Genomic DNA, 18,540 nt, shown 5'->3' with positions numbered 1-18,540 from the left:
TTACCAACACTAAAAGTATGTATTCATTGTACAGAATTGTGCCATACAGAAGAATAAATAAAACAAATTTTCTTTTATGTGGTTTCGCAAGGGCGCCTTATGTAAAGGGTGCAGTGCACCCTTCACAAATTCGTTACCAACACTAAAAGTATGTATTCATTGTACAGAATTGTGCTATACGGAGGACAAATAAAACAGCTTTTCTTTTATGTGGTTTCGCAAGGGCGCAATGTACCCTTCACGGGTTCTTTACGAGCACGAAAAGTATGAATTCGTTGTACAGAATTGTGCCATACAGGAGAATAAATAAAAAAGTTTTTCTTTTATGTGGTTTCGCAAGGGCGCCTTATGTAAAGGTGTAGTGCACCCTTCACAGATTCGTTACCAACACTAAAAGTATGTATTCTTTGTACAGAATTGTGCCATACAGAAGAATAAATGAAACAGCTTTTCTTTTATGTGGTCTCGCAAGGGTGCCTTATATAAAGGGCGCAGTGTACCCTTCACGGATTCTTTGCCAACACTAAAAGTATGTTTTCGTTGTACAGAATTGTGACGTACAAGAGAATAAATAAAACAGCTTTTCTTTTATGTAGTTTCGCAAGGGCTCCTTATGTAAAAGGCGCAGTGTACCCTTCACGGATTCTTTACCAACAGTAAAAGTATGTATCCATTGTACTGAATTGTGCCATACAGAAGAATAAGTAAAACAGCTTTTCTTTTATGTGGTTTCGCAAGAGCGCAAAGTACCTTTCACGGATTCTTTACTAACACTAAAAGTATGTATTCATTGTACAGAATTGTGCCATACAGAAGAATAAATAAAACTGCTTTTCTTTTATGTGGCTTCGCAAGGGCGCAATGTACCCTTCACGGGTTCTTTACGAACACGAAAAGTATGTATTCATTGTACAGAATTGTGCCATACAGGAGAATAAATAAAACAGCTTTTCTTTTATGTGGTTTCGCAAGGGCGCAATGTACCCTTCACGGGTTGTTTACGAACACGAAAAGTATGTATTTATTGTACGGAATTGTGCCATACAGGGGAATAAATAAAACAGCTTTTCTTTTATGTGGTTTCCCAAGGGCGCCTTATGTAAAGGGCGCAGTGTACCCTTCACGGATTCTTTGCCAACACTAAAAGTATGTACCCATTGTACAGAATTGTGCCATACACAAGAATAAGTAAAACAGCTTTTCTTTTATGTGGTTTCGCAAGAGAGCAATGTACCTTTCACGGATTCTTTACCAACATTAAAAGTATTTATTCATTATACAGAATTGTGCCATACAGAAGAATAAATAAAACTGCTTTTCTTTTATGTGGTTTCGCAAGGGCGCAATGTACCCTTCAGGGGTTGTTTACGAACAAGAAAAGTATGTATTCATTGTACAGAATTGTGCCATACAGGAGAATAAATAAAACAGCTTTTCTTTTATGTGGTTTCCCAAGGGCGCCTTATGTAATGGGCGCAGTGTACCCTTCACGGATTCTTTGCCAACACTAAAAGTATGTATTCATTGTACAGAATTGTGACGTACAGAAGAATAAATAAAACAACTTTTCTTTTATGTGTTTTCGCAAGGGCGCAATGTACCCTTCACGAGTTCCTTACGAACACGAAAAATATGTATTAATCGTGCAGAATTGTGCCATACAGGAGAATAAATAAAAAAGCTTTTCTTTTATGTGGTTTCCCAAGGGCGCCTTATGTAAAGGGCGCAGTGTACATTTCGCGGATTCTTTACCAACATTAAAAGTATGTATTCATTGTACAGAATTGTGCCATAGAGAAGAATAAATAAAACAGCTTTTCTTTTATGTGGTTTCGCAAAGGCGCAATGTACCCTTCACGAATTCTTTAACAGCACTAAAAGTATGTATTCATTGTACAGAATTGTGCCATAAGGAAGAATAAATAAAACAGCTTTTCTATTATGTGGTTTCGCAAGGGCGCAATGTACCCTTCATGGATTCATTACCAACACAAAAGTATGCATTCATTGTACAGAATTGGGCCATAAAAGAAAATAAATAAAACAGCTTTACTTTTATGTGTTTTCGCAAGGGCGCCTTATGTAAAGGGTGCAGTGCACCCTTCACAGATTCGTTACCAACATTAAAGTATGTATTCATTGTACAGAATTGTGCCAAACAGAAGAATAAATAAAACAGCTTTTCTTTTATGTGGTTTCCCAAGGGCGCAATGTACCCTTCACGGGTTCTTTACCAACACTAAAAGTATGTATTCATTGTACAGAATTGTGCCATAGAGGAGAATAAATAAAAAAGTTTTTCTTTTATGTGGTTTCGCAAGGGCGCCTTATGTAAAGGGTGTAGTGCACCCTTCACAGATTCGTTACCAACACTAAAAGTATGTATTCATTGTACAGAATTGTGCTATACAGAAGAACAAATAAAACAGCTTTTCTTTTATGTGGTTTCGCAAGGGCGCAATGTACCCTTCACGGGTTCTTTACGAACACGAAAAGTATGAATTCGTTGTACAGAATTGTGCCATACAGGAGAATAAATAAAAAAGTTTTTCTTTTATGTGGTTTCGCAAGGGCGCCTTATGTAAAGGGTGTAGTGCACCCTTCACAGATTCGTTACCAACACTAAAAGTATGTATTCTTTGTACAGAATTGTGCTATAAAGAAGAATAAATGAAACAGCTTTTTTTTATGTTGTCTCGCAAGGGCGCCTTACGTAAAGGGCGCAGTGTACCCTTCACGGATTCTTTGCCAACACTAAAAGTATGTTTTCGTTGTACAGAATTGTGACGTACAAGAGAATAAATAAAACAGCTTTTCTTTTATGTAGTTTCGCAAGGGCTCCTTGTGTAAAAGGCGCAGTGTACCCTTCACGGATTCTTTACCAACACTAAAAGTATGTATCCATTGTACTGAATTGTGCCATGCAGAAGAATAAGTAAAAAAGCTTTTCTTTTATGTGGTTTCGCAAGAGCGCAAAGTACCTTTAGCGGATTCTTTACCAACACTAAAAGTATGTATTCATTGTACAGAATTGTGCCATACAGAAGAATAAATAAAACTGCTTTTCTTTTATGTGGCTTCGCAAGGGCGCAATGTACCCTTCACGGGTTCCTTACGAACACGAAAAGTATGTATTCATTGTACAGAATTGTGCCATACAGGAGAATAAATAAAACAGCTTTTCTTTTATGTGGTTTCGCAAGGGCGCAATGTACCCTTCACGGGTTGTTTACGAACACGAAAAGTATGTATTTATTGTACAGAATTGTGCCATACAGGGGAATAAATAAAACAGCTTTCTTTTATGTGGTTTCCCAAGGGCGCCTTATGTAAAGGGCGCAGTGCACCCTTCACGGATTCTTTGCCAACACTAAAAGTATGTATTCATTGTACAGAATTGTGACGTACAGAAGAATAAATAAAACAGCTTTACTTTTATGTGGTTTCGCAAGGGCGCAATGTACCCTTCTCGGGTTCTTTACGAACACGAAAAGTATGTATTCATTGTACAGAATTGTGCCATAGAGGAGAATAAATAAAACAGCTTTTCTTTTATGTGGTTTCCCAAGGGCGCCTTATTTAAAGGGCGCAGTGTACCCTTCACGGATTCTTTGCCAACACTAAAAGTATATATTCATTGTACAGAATTGTGTCGTACAGAAGAATAAATAAAACCGCCTTTCTTTTATGTAGTTTCGCAAGGGCGCCTTGTGTAAAGAGCGCAGTGTACCCTTCACGGATTCTTTACCAACACTAAAAGTATGTATCCATTGTACAGAATTGTGCCATACACAAGAGTAAATAAAACAGCTTTTCTTTTATGTGGTTTCGCAAGTGCGCAATGTACCTTTCACGGATTATTTACCAACATTAAAAGTATGTATTCATTGTACAGAATTGTGACATACAGAAGAATAAATAAAACAGCTTTTCCTTTATGTGGTTTCGCAAGGGCGCAGTGTACCCTTCACGGGTTCTTTACGAACACGAAAAGTATGTATTCATTGTACAGAATTGTGCCATACAGGAGAATAAATAAAACAGCTTTTCTTTTATGTGGTTTCGCAAGGGCGCAATGTACCCTTCACGGGTTCTTTACGAACACGAAAAGTATGTATTCATTGTACAGAATTGTGCCATACAGGAGAATAAATAAAACAGCTTTTCTTTTATGTGGTTTCGCAAGGGCGCAATGTACCCTTCACGGGTTGTTTACGAACAAGAAAAGTATGTATTCAATGTACAGAATTGTGCCATACAGGAGAATAAATAAAACAGCTTTTCTTTTATGTGGTTTCCCAAGGGCGCCTTATGTAAAGGGCGCAGTGTACCCTTCACGGATTCTTTGCCAACACTAAAAGTATGTATTCATTGTACAGAATTGTGACATATAGAAGAATAAATAAATCAGCTTTTCTTTTATGTGGTTTCGCAAGGGCGCAACTTACCCTTCTCGGGTTTTTTACGAACACGAAAAGTATGTATTCATTGTACAGAATTGTGCCATACAGGAGAATAAATAAAACAGCTTTTCTTTTATGTGGTTTCCCAAGGGCGCCTTATGTAAAGGGCGCAGTGTACATTTCGCGGATTCTTTACCAACATCAAAAGTATGTATTCATTGTACAGAATTGTGCCATAGAGAAGAATAAATAAAACAGTTTTTCTTTTATGTGGTTTCGGAAAGGCGCAATGTACCCTTCACGGATTCTTTAACAGCACTAAAAGTATGTATTCATTGTACAGAATTGTGCCATAAGGAAGAATAAATAAAACAGCTTTTCTATTATGTGGTTTCGCAAGGGCGCAATGTACCCTTCATGGATTCATTACCAACACTAAAAGTATGCATTCATTGTACAGAATTGTGCCATACAAGAGAATAAATAAAACAGCTTTTCTTTTATGTGTTTTCGCAAGGGCGCCTTATGTAAAGGGTGCAGTGCACCCTTCACAGATTCGTTACCAACACTAAAAGTATGTATTCATTGTACAGAATTGTGCCAAACAGAAGAATAAGTAAAAAAGCTTTTCTTTTATGTGGTTTCCCAAGGGCGCAATGTACCCTTCACGGGTTCTTTACCAACACTAAAAGTATGTATTCATTGTACAGAATTGTGCCATAGAGGAGAATAAATAAAACGGTTTTTATTTTGTGTGGTTTCGCAAGAGCGCAATGTACCCTTCACGGATTCTTTACCAACACTAGAAGTATGTATTCATTGTACAGAATTGTGCCGTACAGACGATTAAAGAAAACATCTTTTCTTTTATGTGGTTTCGCAAGGGCGCAATGTACCCTTCACTGGTTGTTTACGAACACGAAAAGTATGTATTCATTGTACAGAATTGTGCCATACAGAAGAATAAATAAAATATCTTTTCTTTTATGTGGTTTCGCAAGGGCGCAATGTACCCTTCACGGGTTCTTCACGAACACGATAAGTATGTATTCATTGTACAGAATTGTGCCATACAGGAGAATAAATGAAACAGCTTTTCTTTTATGTGGTTTCCCAAGGGCGCCTTATGTAAAGGGCGAAGTGTACCCTTCACGGATTCTTTACCAACACTAAAAGTATGTATTCATTGTACAGAATTGTGCCATACAGAAGAATAAATAAAACAAATTTTCTTTTATGTGGTTTCGCAAGGGCGCCTTATGTAAAGGGTGCAGTGCACCCTTCACAGATTCGTTACCAACACTAAAAGTATGTATTCATTGTACAGAATTGTGCTATACAGAGGAACAAATAAAACAGCTTTTCTTTTATGTGGTTTCGCAAGGGCGCAATGTACCCTTCACGGGTTGATTACAAACACGAAAAGTATGTATTTATTGTACAGAATTGTGCCATACAGGGGAATAAATAAAACAGCTTTTCTTTTATGTGGTTTCCCAAGGGCGCCTTATGTAAAGGGCGCAGTGTACCCTTCACGGATTCTTTACCAACACTAAAAGTATGTATTCATTGTACAGAATGGTGCCATACAGAAGAATAAATAAAACTGCTTTTCTTTTATGTGGCTTCGCAAGGGCGCAATGTACCCTTCACGGGTTCTTTACGAACACGAAAAGTATGTATTCATTGTACAGAATTGTGCCATACAGAAGAATAAACAAACAGCTTTTCTTTTATGTGGTTTCGCAAGGGCGCAATGTACCCTTCACGGGTTGTTTACGAACACGAAAAGTAGGTATTTATTGTACAGAATTGTGCCATACAGGGGAATAAATAAAACAGCTTTTCTTTTATGTGGTTTCCCAAGGGCGCCTTATGTAAAGGGCGCAGTGTACCCTTCACGGATTCTTTGCCAACACTAAAAGTATGGATTCATTGTACAGAATATTGACGTACAGAAGAATAAATAAAACCGCTTTTCTTTTATGTAGTTTCGCAAGGGCGCCTTATGTAAAGAGCGCAGTGTACCCTTCACGGATTCTTTACCAACATTAAAGTATGTATCCATTGTACAGAATTGTGCCATACACAAGAGTAAATAAAACAGCTTTTCTTTTATGTGGTTTCGCAAGAGCGCAATGTACCTTTCACGGATTCTTTACCAACATTAAAAGTTTGTATTCATTGTACAGAATTGACATACAGAAGAATAAATAAAACAGCTTTTCTTTTATGTGGTTTCGCAAGGGCGCAGTGTACCCTTCACGGGTTCTTTACGAACACGAAAAATATGTATTCATTGTACAGAATTGTGCCATACAGGAGAATAAATAAAACCGCTTTTCTTTTATGTGGTTTCGCAAGGGCGCAATGTACCCTCCACGGGTTCTTTACGAACACGAAAAGTATGTATTCATTGTACAGAATTGTGCCATACAGGAGAATAAATAAAACAGCTTTTCTTTTATGTGTTTTCGCAAGGGCGCAATGTACCCTTCACGGGTTGATTACGAACACGAAAAGTATGTATTCATTGTAGAGAATTGTGCCATAGAGGAGAATAAATAAAACAGCTTTTCTTTTATGTGGTTTCCCAAGGGCGCCTTATGTGAAGGGCGCAGTGTACCTTTCACGGATTCTTTACCAACATTAAAAGTATGTATTCATTGTACAGAATTGTGCCATAGAGAAGAATAAATAAAACTTTTTTTTTGTGTGTGGTTTCGCAAGGGTGCAATGTACCCTTCACGGATTCTTTAACAACACTAAAAGTATGTATTCATTGTACAGAATTGTGCCATAGAGAAGAATAAATAAAACAACTTTTCTTTTATGTAGTTTCGCAAGGGCGCCTTATGTAAAGGGCGCAGTGTACCCTTCACGGATTCTTTACCAACACTAAAAGTATTTATTCATTGTACAGAAATGTGCCATAAGGAAGAATAAATAAAACAGCTTTTCCATTATGTGGTTTCGCAAGGGCGCAATGTACCCTTCATGGATTCATTACCAACACTAAAAGTATGCATTCATTGTACAGAATTGTGCCATGCAAGAGAATGAATAAAACAGCTTTTCTTTTATGTGGTTTCACAAGGGCGCCTTATGTAAAGGGTGCAGTGCACCCTTCACAGATTCGTTACCAACACTAAAAGTATGTATTCATTGTACAGAATTGTGCCAAACAGAAGAATAAATAAAACAGCTTTTCTTTTATGTGGTTTCCCAAGGGCGCAATGTACCCTTCACGGGTTCTTTACCAACACTAAAAGTATGTATTCATTGTACAGAATTGTGCCATAGAGGAGAATAAATAAAACAGCATTTCTTTTGTGTGGTTTCGCAAGAGCGCAATGTACCCTTCACGGATTCTTTACCAACACTAAAAGTATGTATTCATTGTACAGAATTGTGCCGTACAGACGATTAAAGAAAACATCTTTTCTTTTATGTGGTTTCGCAAGGGCGCAATGTACCCTTCACGGGTTGTTTACGAACACGAAAAGTGTGTATCCATTGTACAGAATTGTGCCATACAGGAGAATAAATAAAACAGCTTTTCTTTTATGTCGTTTTGCAAGGGCGCCTTATGTAAAGGGCGCAGTGTACCCTTCACGGATTCTTTGCCAACACTAATAGTATGTATTCATTCTACAGAATTGTGACGTACAGAAGTATAAATAAAACAGCTTTATTTATGTAGTTTCGCAAGGTCGCCTCATGTAAAGGGTGCAATGTACACTTCACGGGTTCTTTACCAACACTAAAAATATGCATTCAATGTACAGAATTGTGCCATACAGAAGAATAAATAAAACCGTTTGTCTTTGATTTGGTTTCGCAGGGGCGCCTTATGTACCCTTCACGGATTCTTTACCAACACTAAAAGTATGTATTCATTGTGCAGAATTGTGCCATAGAGGAGAATAAATAAAACAGCTTTTCTTTTATGTGGTTTCGCAAGAGCGCAATGTACCCTTCACGGATTTTTACCAAAACTAAAAGTATGTATTCATTGTACAGAATTGTGCCATACAGGAGAATAAATAAAAAAGCTTTTCTTTTATGTGGTTTCCCAAGGGCGCCTTATGTAAAGGGCGCAGTGTACCCCTCACTGATTCTTTACCAACACTAAAAGTATGTATCCATTGTACAGAATTGTGCCATACAGAAGAATAAATAAAACAGCTTTTCTTTTATGTGGTTTCTCAAGGGCGCAATGTACCCTTCACGGGTTCTTTACGAACACGAAAAGTATGTATTCATTGTACAGAATTGTGCCATACAGGAGAATAAATAAAACAGCTTTTCTTTGTGTGGTTTCGCAAGGACGCAATGTACCCTTCACGGGTTCTTTACGAACACGAAAAGTATGTATTTATTGTACAGAATTGTGCCATACCGGAGAATAAACAAAACAGCTTTTCTTATATGTGGTTTTCCAAGGGCGCCTTATGTAAAGGGCGCAGTGCACCCTTCACGGATTCTTTACCAACACTAAAAGTATGTATTCATTGTACAGAATTGTGCCATACAGAAGAATAAATAAAACAACTTTTCTTTTATGTAGTTTCGCAAGGGCGCCTTATGTAAAGGGCGCAGTGTACCCTTCACGGATTCTTTACCAACACTAAAAGTATGTATTCATTGTACAGAATTGTGACGTACGGAAGAATAAATAAAACAGCTTTTCTTTTATGTGGTTTCGCAAGGGCGCAATGTACCCTTCATGGATTCTTTACCAACACTAAAAGTATGTATTCATTGTACAGAATTGTGCCATACAAAAGAATAAATAAAACAGCTTTTCTTTTATGTGTTTTCGCAAGGGCGCCTTATGTAAAGGGTGAAGTGCACCCTTCACAGATTCGTTACCAACACTAAAGGTATGTATTCATTGTACAGAATTGTGCCATACAGAAGAATAAATAAAACACCTTTTCTTTTATGTGGTTTCGCAAGGGAGCAATGTACACTTCACGGGATCCTTTACGAACACGAAAAGTATGTATTCATTGTACAGAATTGTGCCATACAGGAGAATAAATAAAACAGCTTTTCTTTTATGTTGTTTCGCAAGTGCTTCTTATGTAAAGGGTTTAGTGCACCCTTCGCAGATTCGTTACCAACACTAAAATTATGTATTCATTGTACAGAATTGTGCCATACAGAAGAATAAATAAAACAGTTTTTCTTTTATGTGGTTTCGCAAGGGCGCCTTATGTAAAGGGCGTAGTGTACCCTTCACGGACTCTTTGCCAACACTAAGAGTATGTATTCATTCTAAAGAATTGTGACGTACAGAAGAATAAATAAAACAGCTTTTCTTTTATGTGGTTTCGCAAGGGCGCAATGTACCCTTCTTGGGTTCTTTACGAACACGAAAAGTATGTATTCATTGTACAGAATTGTGCCATAGAGGAGAATAAATAAAACAGCTTTTCTTTTATGTGGTTTCCCAAGGGCGCCTTATTTAAAGGGCGCAGTGTACCCTTCACGGATTCTTTGCCAACACTAAAAGTATGTATTCATTGTACAGAATTGTGTCGTACAGAAGAATAAATAAAACCGCCTTTCTTTTATGTAGTTTCGCAAGGGCGCCTTATGTAAAGAGCGCAGTGTACCCTTCACGGATTCTTTACCAACACTAAAAGTATGTATCCATTGTACAGAATTGTGCCATACACAACAGTAAATAAAACAGCTTTTCTTTTATGTGGTTTCGCAAGAGCGCAATGTACCTTTCACGGATTATTTACCAACATTAAAAGTATGTATTCATTGTACAGAATTGTGACATACAGAAGAATAAATAAAACAGCTTTTCCTTTATGTGGTTTCGCAAGGGCGCAGTGTACCCTTCACGGGTTCTTTACGAACACGAAAAGTATGTATTCATTGTACAGAATTGTGCCATACAGGAGAATAAATAAAACAGCTTTTCTTTTATGTGGTTTCGCAAGGGCGCAATGTACCCTTCACGGGTTCTTTACGAACACGAAAAGTATGTATTCATTGTACAGAATTGTGCCATACAGGAGAATAAATAAAACAGCTTTTCTTTTATGTGGTTTCGCAAGGGCGCAATGTACCCTTCACGGGTTGTTTACGAACAAGAAAAGTATGTATTCAATGTACAGAATTGTGCCATACAGGAGAATAAATAAAACAGCTTTTCTTTTATGTGGTTTCCCAAGGGCGCCTTATGTAAAGGGCGCAGTGTACCCTTCACGGATTCTTTGCCAACACTAAAAGTATGTATTCATTGTACAGAATTGTGACATATAGAAGAATAAATAAATCAGCTTTTCTTTTATGTGGTTTCGCAAGGGCGCAACTTACCCTTCTCGGGTTTTTTACGAACACGAAAAGTATGTATTCATTGTACAGAATTGTGCCATACAGGAGAATAAATAAAACAGCTTTTCTTTTATGTGGTTTCCCAAGGGCGCCTTATGTAAAGGGCGCAGTGTACATTTCGCGGATTCTTTACCAACATCAAAAGTATGTATTCATTGTACAGAATTGTGCCATAGAGAAGAATAAATAAAACAGTTTTTCTTTTATGTGGTTTCGCAAAGGCGCAATGTACCCTTCACGGATTCTTTAACAGCACTAAAAGTATGTATTCATTGTACAGAATTGTGCCATAAGGAAGAATAAATAAAACAGCTTTTCTATTATGTGGTTTCGCAAGGGCGCAATGTACCCTTCATGGATTCATTACCAACACTAAAAGTATGCATTCATTGTACAGAATTGTGCCATACAAGAGAATAAATAAAACAGCTTTTCTTTTATGTGTTTTCGCAAGGGCGCCTTATGTAAAGGGTGCAGTGTACCCTTCACGGATTCGTTACCAACACTAAAAGTATGTATTCATTGTACAGAATTGTGCCAAACAGAAGAATAAATAAAACAGCTTTTCTTTTATGTGGTTTCCCAAGGGCGCAATGTACCCTTCACGGGTTCTTTACCAACACTAAAAGTATGTATTCATTGTACAGAATTGTGCCATAGAGGAGAATAAATAAAACGGTTTTTATTTTGTGTGGTTTCGCAAGAGCGCAATGTACCCTTCACGAATTCTTTACCAACACTAGAAGTATGTATTCATTGTACAGAATTGTGCCGTACAGACGATTAAAGAAAACATCTTTTCTTTTATGTGGTTTCGCAAGGGCGCAATGTACCCTTCACTGGTTGTTTACGAACACGAAAAGTATGTATTCATTGTACAGAATTGTGCCATACAGAAGAATAAATAAAATATCTTTTCTTTTATGTGGTTTCGCAAGGGCGCAATGTACCCTTCATGGGTTCTTCACGAACACGATAAGTATGTATTCATTGTACAGAATTGTGCCATACAGGAGAATAAATAAACAGCTTTTCTTTTATGTGGTTTCCCAAGGGCGCCTTATGTAAAGGGCGTAGTGTACCCTTCACGGATTCTTTACCAACACTAAAAGTATGTATTCATTGTACAGAATTGTGCCATACAGAAGAATAAATAAAACAAATTTTCTTTTATGTGGTTTCGCAAGGGCGCCTTATGTAAAGGGTGCAGTGCACCCTTCACAAATTCGTTACCAACACTAAAAGTATGTATTCATTGTACAGAATTGTGCTATACAGAGGACAAATAAAACAGCTTTTCTTTTATGTGGTTTCGCAAGGGCGCAATGTACCCTTCACGGGTTCTTTACGAACACGAAAAGTATGAATTCGTTGTACAGAATTGTGCATACAGGAGAATAAATAAAAAAGTTTTTCTTTTATGTGGTTTCGCAAGGGCGCCTTATGTAAAGGTGTAGTGCACCCTTCACAGATTCGTTACCAACACTAAAAGTATGTATTCTTTGTACAGAATTGTGCCATACAGAAGAATAAATGAAACAGCTTTTCTTTATGTGGTCTCGCAAGGGTGCCTTATATAAAGGGCGCAGTGTACCCTTCACGGATTCTTTGCCAACACTAAAAGTATGTTTTCGTTGTACAGAATTGTGACGTACAAGAGAATAAATAAAACAGCTTTTCTTTTATGTAGTTTCGCAAGGGCTCCTTATGTAAAAGGCGCAGTGTACCCTTCACGGATTCTTTACCAACAGTAAAAGTATGTATCCATTGTACTGAATTGTGCCATACAGAAGAATAAGTAAAACAGCTTTTCTTTTATGTGGTTTCGCAAGAGCGCAAAGTACCTTTCACGGATTCTTTACTAACACTAAAAGTATGTATTCATTGTACAGAATTGTGCCATACAGAAGAATAAATAAAACTGCTTTTCTTTTATGTGGCTTCGCAAGGGCGCAATGTACCCTTCACGGGTTCTTTACGAACACGAAAAGTATGTATTCATTGTACAGAATTGTGCCATACAGGAGAATAAATAAAACAGCTTTTCTTTTATGTGGTTTCGCAAGGGCGCAATGTACCCTTTCTCGGGTTGTTTACGAACACGAAAAGTATGTATTTATTGTACAGAATTGTGCCATACAGGGGAATAAATAAAACAGCTTTTCTTTTATGTGGTTTCCCAAGGGCGCCTTATGTAAAGGGCGCAGTGTACCCTTCACGGATTCTTTGCCAACACTAAAAGTATGTATTCATTGTACAGAATTGTGACGTACAGAAGAATAAATAAAACCGCTTTTCTTTTATGTAGTTTCGCAAGGGCGCCTTATGTAAAGGGCGCAGTGTACCCTTCACGGATTCTTTACCAACACTAAAAGTATGTACCCATTGTACAGAATTGTGCCATACACAAGAATAAGTAAAACAGCTTTTCTTTTATGTGGTTTCGCAAGAGAGCAATGTACCTTTCACGGATTCTTTACCAACATTAAAAGTATTTATTCATTATACAGAATTGTGCCATACAGAAGAATAAATAAAACTGCTTTTCTTTTATGTGGTTTCGCAAGGGCGCAATGTACCCTTCACGGGTTGTTTACGAACAAGAAAAGTATGTATTCATTGTACAGAATTGTGCCATACAGGAGAATAAATAAAACAGCTTTTCTTTTATGTGGTTTCCCAAGGGCGCCTTATGTAATGGGCGCAGTGTACCCTTCACGGATTCTTTGCCAACACTAAAAGTATGTATTCATTGTACAGAATTGTGACGTACAGAAGAATAAATAAAACAGCTTTTCTTTTATGTGTTTTCGCAAGGGCGCAATGTACCCTTCACGAGTTCCTTACGAACACGAAAAATATGTATTAATTGTACAGAATTGTGCCATACAAGAGAATAAATAAAACAGCTTTTCTTTTATGTGGTTTCGCAAGGGCGCAATGTACCATTCACGGGTTGTTTACGAACACGAAAAGTATGTATTCATTGTGCAGAATTGTGCCATACAGGAGAATAAATAAAAAAGCTTTTCTTTTATGTGGTTTTCCAAGGGCGCCTTATGTAAAGGGCGCAGTGTACATTTCGCGGATTCTTTACCAACATTAAAAGTATGTATTCATTGTACAGAATTGTGCCATAGAGAAGAATAAATAAAACAGCTTTTCTTTTATGTGGTTTCGCAAAGGCGCAATGTACCCTTCACGAATTCTTTAACAGCACTAAAAGTATGTATTCATTGTACAGAATTGTGCCATAAGGAAGAATAAATAAAACAGCTTTTCTATTATGTGGTTTCGCAAGGGCGCAATGTACCCTTCATGGATTCATTACCAACACAAAAGTATGCATTCATTGTACAGAATTGGGCCATAAAAGAGAATAAATAAAACAGCTTTACTTTTATTTGTTTTCGCAAGGGCGCCTTATGTAAAGGGTGCAGTGCACCCTTCACAGATTCGTTACCAACACTAAAAGTATGTATTCATTGTACAGAATTGTGCCAAACAGAAGAATAAATAAAACAGCTTTTCTTTTATGTGGTTTCCCAAGGGCGCAATGTACCCTTCACGGGTTTTTACCAACACTAAAAGTATGTATTCATTGTACAGAATTGTGCCATAGAGGAGAATAAATAAAAAAGTTTTTCTTTTATGTGGTTTCGCAAGGGCGCCTTATGTAAAGGGTGTAGTGCACCCTTCACAGATTCGTTACCAACACTAAAAGTATGTATTCATTGTACAGAATTGTGCTATACAGAAGAACAAATAAAACAGCTTTTCTTTTATGTGGTTTCGCAAGGGCGCAATGTACCCTTCACGGGTTCTTTACGAACACGAAAAGTATGAATTCGTTGTACAGAATTGTGCCATACAGGAGAATAATTAAAAAAGTTCTTCTTTTATGTGGTTTCGCAAGGGCGCCTTATGTAAAGGGTGTAGTGCACCCTTCACAGATTCGTTACCAACACTAAAAGTATGTATTCTTTGTACAGAATTGTGCTATAAAGAAGAATAAATGAAACAGCTTTTTTTATGTTGTCTCGCAAGGGCGCCTTACGTAAAGGGCGCAGTGTACCCTTCACGGATTCTTTGCCAACACTAAAAGTATGTTTTCGTTGTACAGAATTGTGACGTACAAGAGAATAAATAAAACAGCTTTTCTTTTATGTAGTTTCGCAAGGGCTCCTTGTGTAAAAGGCGCAGTGTACCCTTCACGGATTCTTTACCAACACTAAAAGTATGTATCCATTGTACTGAATTGTGCCATGCAGAAGAATAAGTAAAAAAGCTTTTCTTTTATGTGGTTTCGCAAGAGCGCAAAGTACCTTTAGCGGATTCTTTACCAACACTAAAAGTATGTATTCATTGTACAGAATTGTGCCATACAGAAGAATAAATAAAACTGCTTTTCTTTTATGTGGCTTCACAAGGGCGCAATGTACCCTTCACGGGTTCCTTACGAACACGAAAAGTATGTATTCATTGTACAGAATTGTGCCATACAGGAGAATAAATAAAACAGCTTTTCTTTTATGTGGTTTCGCAAGGGCGCAATGTACCCTTCACGGGTTGTTTACGAACACGAAAAGTATGTATTTATTGTACAGAATTGTGCCATACAGGGGAATAAATAAAACAGCTTTTCTTTTATGTGGTTTCCCAAGGGCGCCTTATGTAAAGGGCGCAGTGTACCCTTCACGGATTCTTTGCCAACACTAAAAGTATGTATTCATTGTACAGAATTGTGACGTACAGAAGAATAAATAAAACAGCTTTTCTTTTATGTGGTTTCGCAAGGGCGCAATGTACCCTTCTCGGGTTCTTTACGAACACGAAAAGTATGTATTCATTGTACAGAATTGTGCCATAGAGGAGAATAAATAAAACAGCTTTTCTTTTATGTGGTTTCCCAAGGGCGCCTTATTTAAAGGGCGCAGTGTACCCTTCACGGATTCTTTGCCAACACTAAAAGTATGTATTCATTGTACAGAATTGTGTCGTACAGAAGAATAAATAAAACCGCCTTTCTTTTATGTAGTTTCGCAAGGGCGCCTTATGTAAAGAGCGCAGTGTACCCTTCACGGATTCTTTACCAACACTAAAAGTATGTATCCATTGTACAGAATTGTGCCATACACAAGAGTAAATAAAACAGCTTTTCTTTTATGTGGTTTCGCAAGAGCGCAATGTACCTTTCACGGATTATTTACCAACATTAAAAGTATGTATTCATTGTACAGAATTGTGACATACAGAAGAATAAATAAAACAGCTTTTCCTTTATGTGGTTTCGCAAGGGCGCAGTGTACCCTTCACGGGTTCTTTACGAACACGAAAAGTATGTATTCATTGTACAGAATTGTGCCATACAGGAGAATAAATAAAACAGCTTTTCTTTTATGTGGTTTCGCAAGGGCGCAATGTACCCTTCACGGGTTCTTTACGAACACGAAAAGTATGTATTCATTGTACAGAATTGTGCCATACAGGAGAATAAATAAAACAGCTTTTCTTTTATGTGGTTTCGCAAGGGCGCAATGTACCCTTCACGGGTTGTTTACGAACAAGAAAAGTATGTATTCAATGTACAGAATTGTGCCATACAGGAGAATAAATAAAACAGCTTTTCTTTTATGTGGTTTCCCAAGGGCGCCTTATGTAAAGGGCGCAGTGTACCCTTCACGGATTCTTTGCCAACACTAAAAGTATGTATTCATTGTACAGAATTGTGACATATAGAAGAATAAATAAATCAGCTTTTCTTTTATGTGGTTTCGCAAGGGCGCAACTTACCCTTCTCGGGTTTTTTACGAACACGAAAAGTATGTATTCATTGTACAGAATTGTGCCATACAGGAGAATAAATAAAACAGCTTTTCTTTTATGTGGTTTCCCAAGGGCGCCTTATGTAAAGGGCGCAGTGTACATTTCGCGGATTCTTTACCAACATCAAAAGTATGTATTCATTGTACAGAATTGTGCCATAGAGAAGAATAAATAAAACAGTTTTTCTTTTATTTGGTTTCGCAAAGGCGCAATGTACCCTTCACGGATTCTTTAACAGTACTAAAAGTATGTATTCATTGTACAGAATTGTGCCATAAGGAAGAATAAATAAAACAGCTTTTCTATTATGTGGTTTCGCAAGGGCGCAATGAACCCTTCATGGATTCATTACCAACACTAAAAGTATGCATTCATTGTACAGAATTGTGCCATACAAGAGAATAAATAAAACAGCTTTTCTTTTATGTGTTTTCGCAAGGGCGCCTTATGTAAAGGGTGCAGTGCACCCTTCACAGATTCGTTACCAACACTAAAAGTATGTATTCATTGTACAGAATTGTGCCAAACAGAAGAATAAGTAAAAAAGCTTTTCTTTTATGTGGTTTCCCAAGGGCGCAATGTACCCTTCACGGGTTCTTTACCAACACTAAAAGTATGTATTCATTGTACAGAATTGTGCCATAGAGGAGAATAAATAAAACGGTTTTTATTTTGTGTGGTTTCGCAAGAGCGCAATGTACCCTTCACGGATTCTTTACCAACACTAGAAGTATGTATTCATTGTACAGAATTGTGCCGTACAGACGATTAAAGAAAACATCTTTTCTTTTATGTGGTTTCGCAAGGGCGCAATGTACCCTTCACTGGTTGTTTACGAACACGAAAAGTATGTATTCATTGTACAGAATTGTGCCATACAGAAGAATAAATAAAATATCTTTTCTTTTATGTGGTTTCGCAAGGGCGCAATGTACCCTTCACAGGTTCTTCACGAACACGATAAGTATGTATTCATTGTACAGAATTGTGCCATACAGGAGAATAAATGAAACAGCTTTTCTTTTATGTGGTTTCCCAAGGGCGCCTTATGTAAAGGGCGAAGTGTACCCTTCACGAATTCTTTACCAACACTAAAAGTATGTATTCATTGTACAGAATTGTGCCATACAGAAGAATAAATAAAACAAATTTTCTTTTATGTGGTTTCGCAAGGGCGCCTTATGTAAAGGGTGCAGTGCACCCTTCACAGATTCGTTACCAACACTAAAAGTATGTATTCATTGTACAGAATTGTGCTATACAGAGGAACAAATAAAACAGCTTTTCTTTTATGTGGTTTCGCAAGGGCGCAATGTACCCTTCACGGGTTGATTACAAACACGAAAAGTATGTATTTATTGTACAGAATTGTGCCATACAGGGGAATAAATAAAACAGCTTTTCTTTTATGTGGTTTCCCAAGGGCGCCTTATGTAAAGGGCGCAGTGTACCCTTCACGGATTCTTTACCAACACTAAAAGTATGTATTCATTGTACAGAATTGTGCCATACAGAAGAATAAATAAAACTGCTTTTGTTTTATGTGGCTTCGCAAGGGCGCAATGTACCCTTCACGGGTTCTTTACGAACACGAAAAGTATGTATTCATTGTACAGAATTGTGCCATACAGAAGAATAAATAAAACAGCTTTTCTTTTATGTGGTTTCGCAAGGGCGCAATGTACCCTTCACGGGTTGTTTACGAACACGAAAAGTATGTATTTATTGTACAGAATTGTGCCATACAGGGGAATAAATAAAACAGCTTTTCTTTTATGTGGTTTCCCAAGGGCGCCTTATGTAAAGGGCGCAGTGTACCCTTCACGGATTCTTTGCCAACACTAAAAGTATGTATTCATTGTACAGAATTGTGACGTACAGAAGAATAAATAAAACAGCTTTTCTTTTATGTGGTTTCGCAAGGGCGCAATGTACCCTTCTCGGGTTCTTT

The sequence above is a fragment of the Thermobia domestica genome, unplaced genomic scaffold (assembly GCF_964235325.1).
Source record: "Thermobia domestica unplaced genomic scaffold, izTheDome1.hap1.1 HAP1_SCAFFOLD_233, whole genome shotgun sequence".
NCBI lineage: Eukaryota > Metazoa > Arthropoda > Insecta > Zygentoma > Lepismatidae > Thermobia > Thermobia domestica.
Note: the sequence above shows the minus strand (reverse complement) of the source record.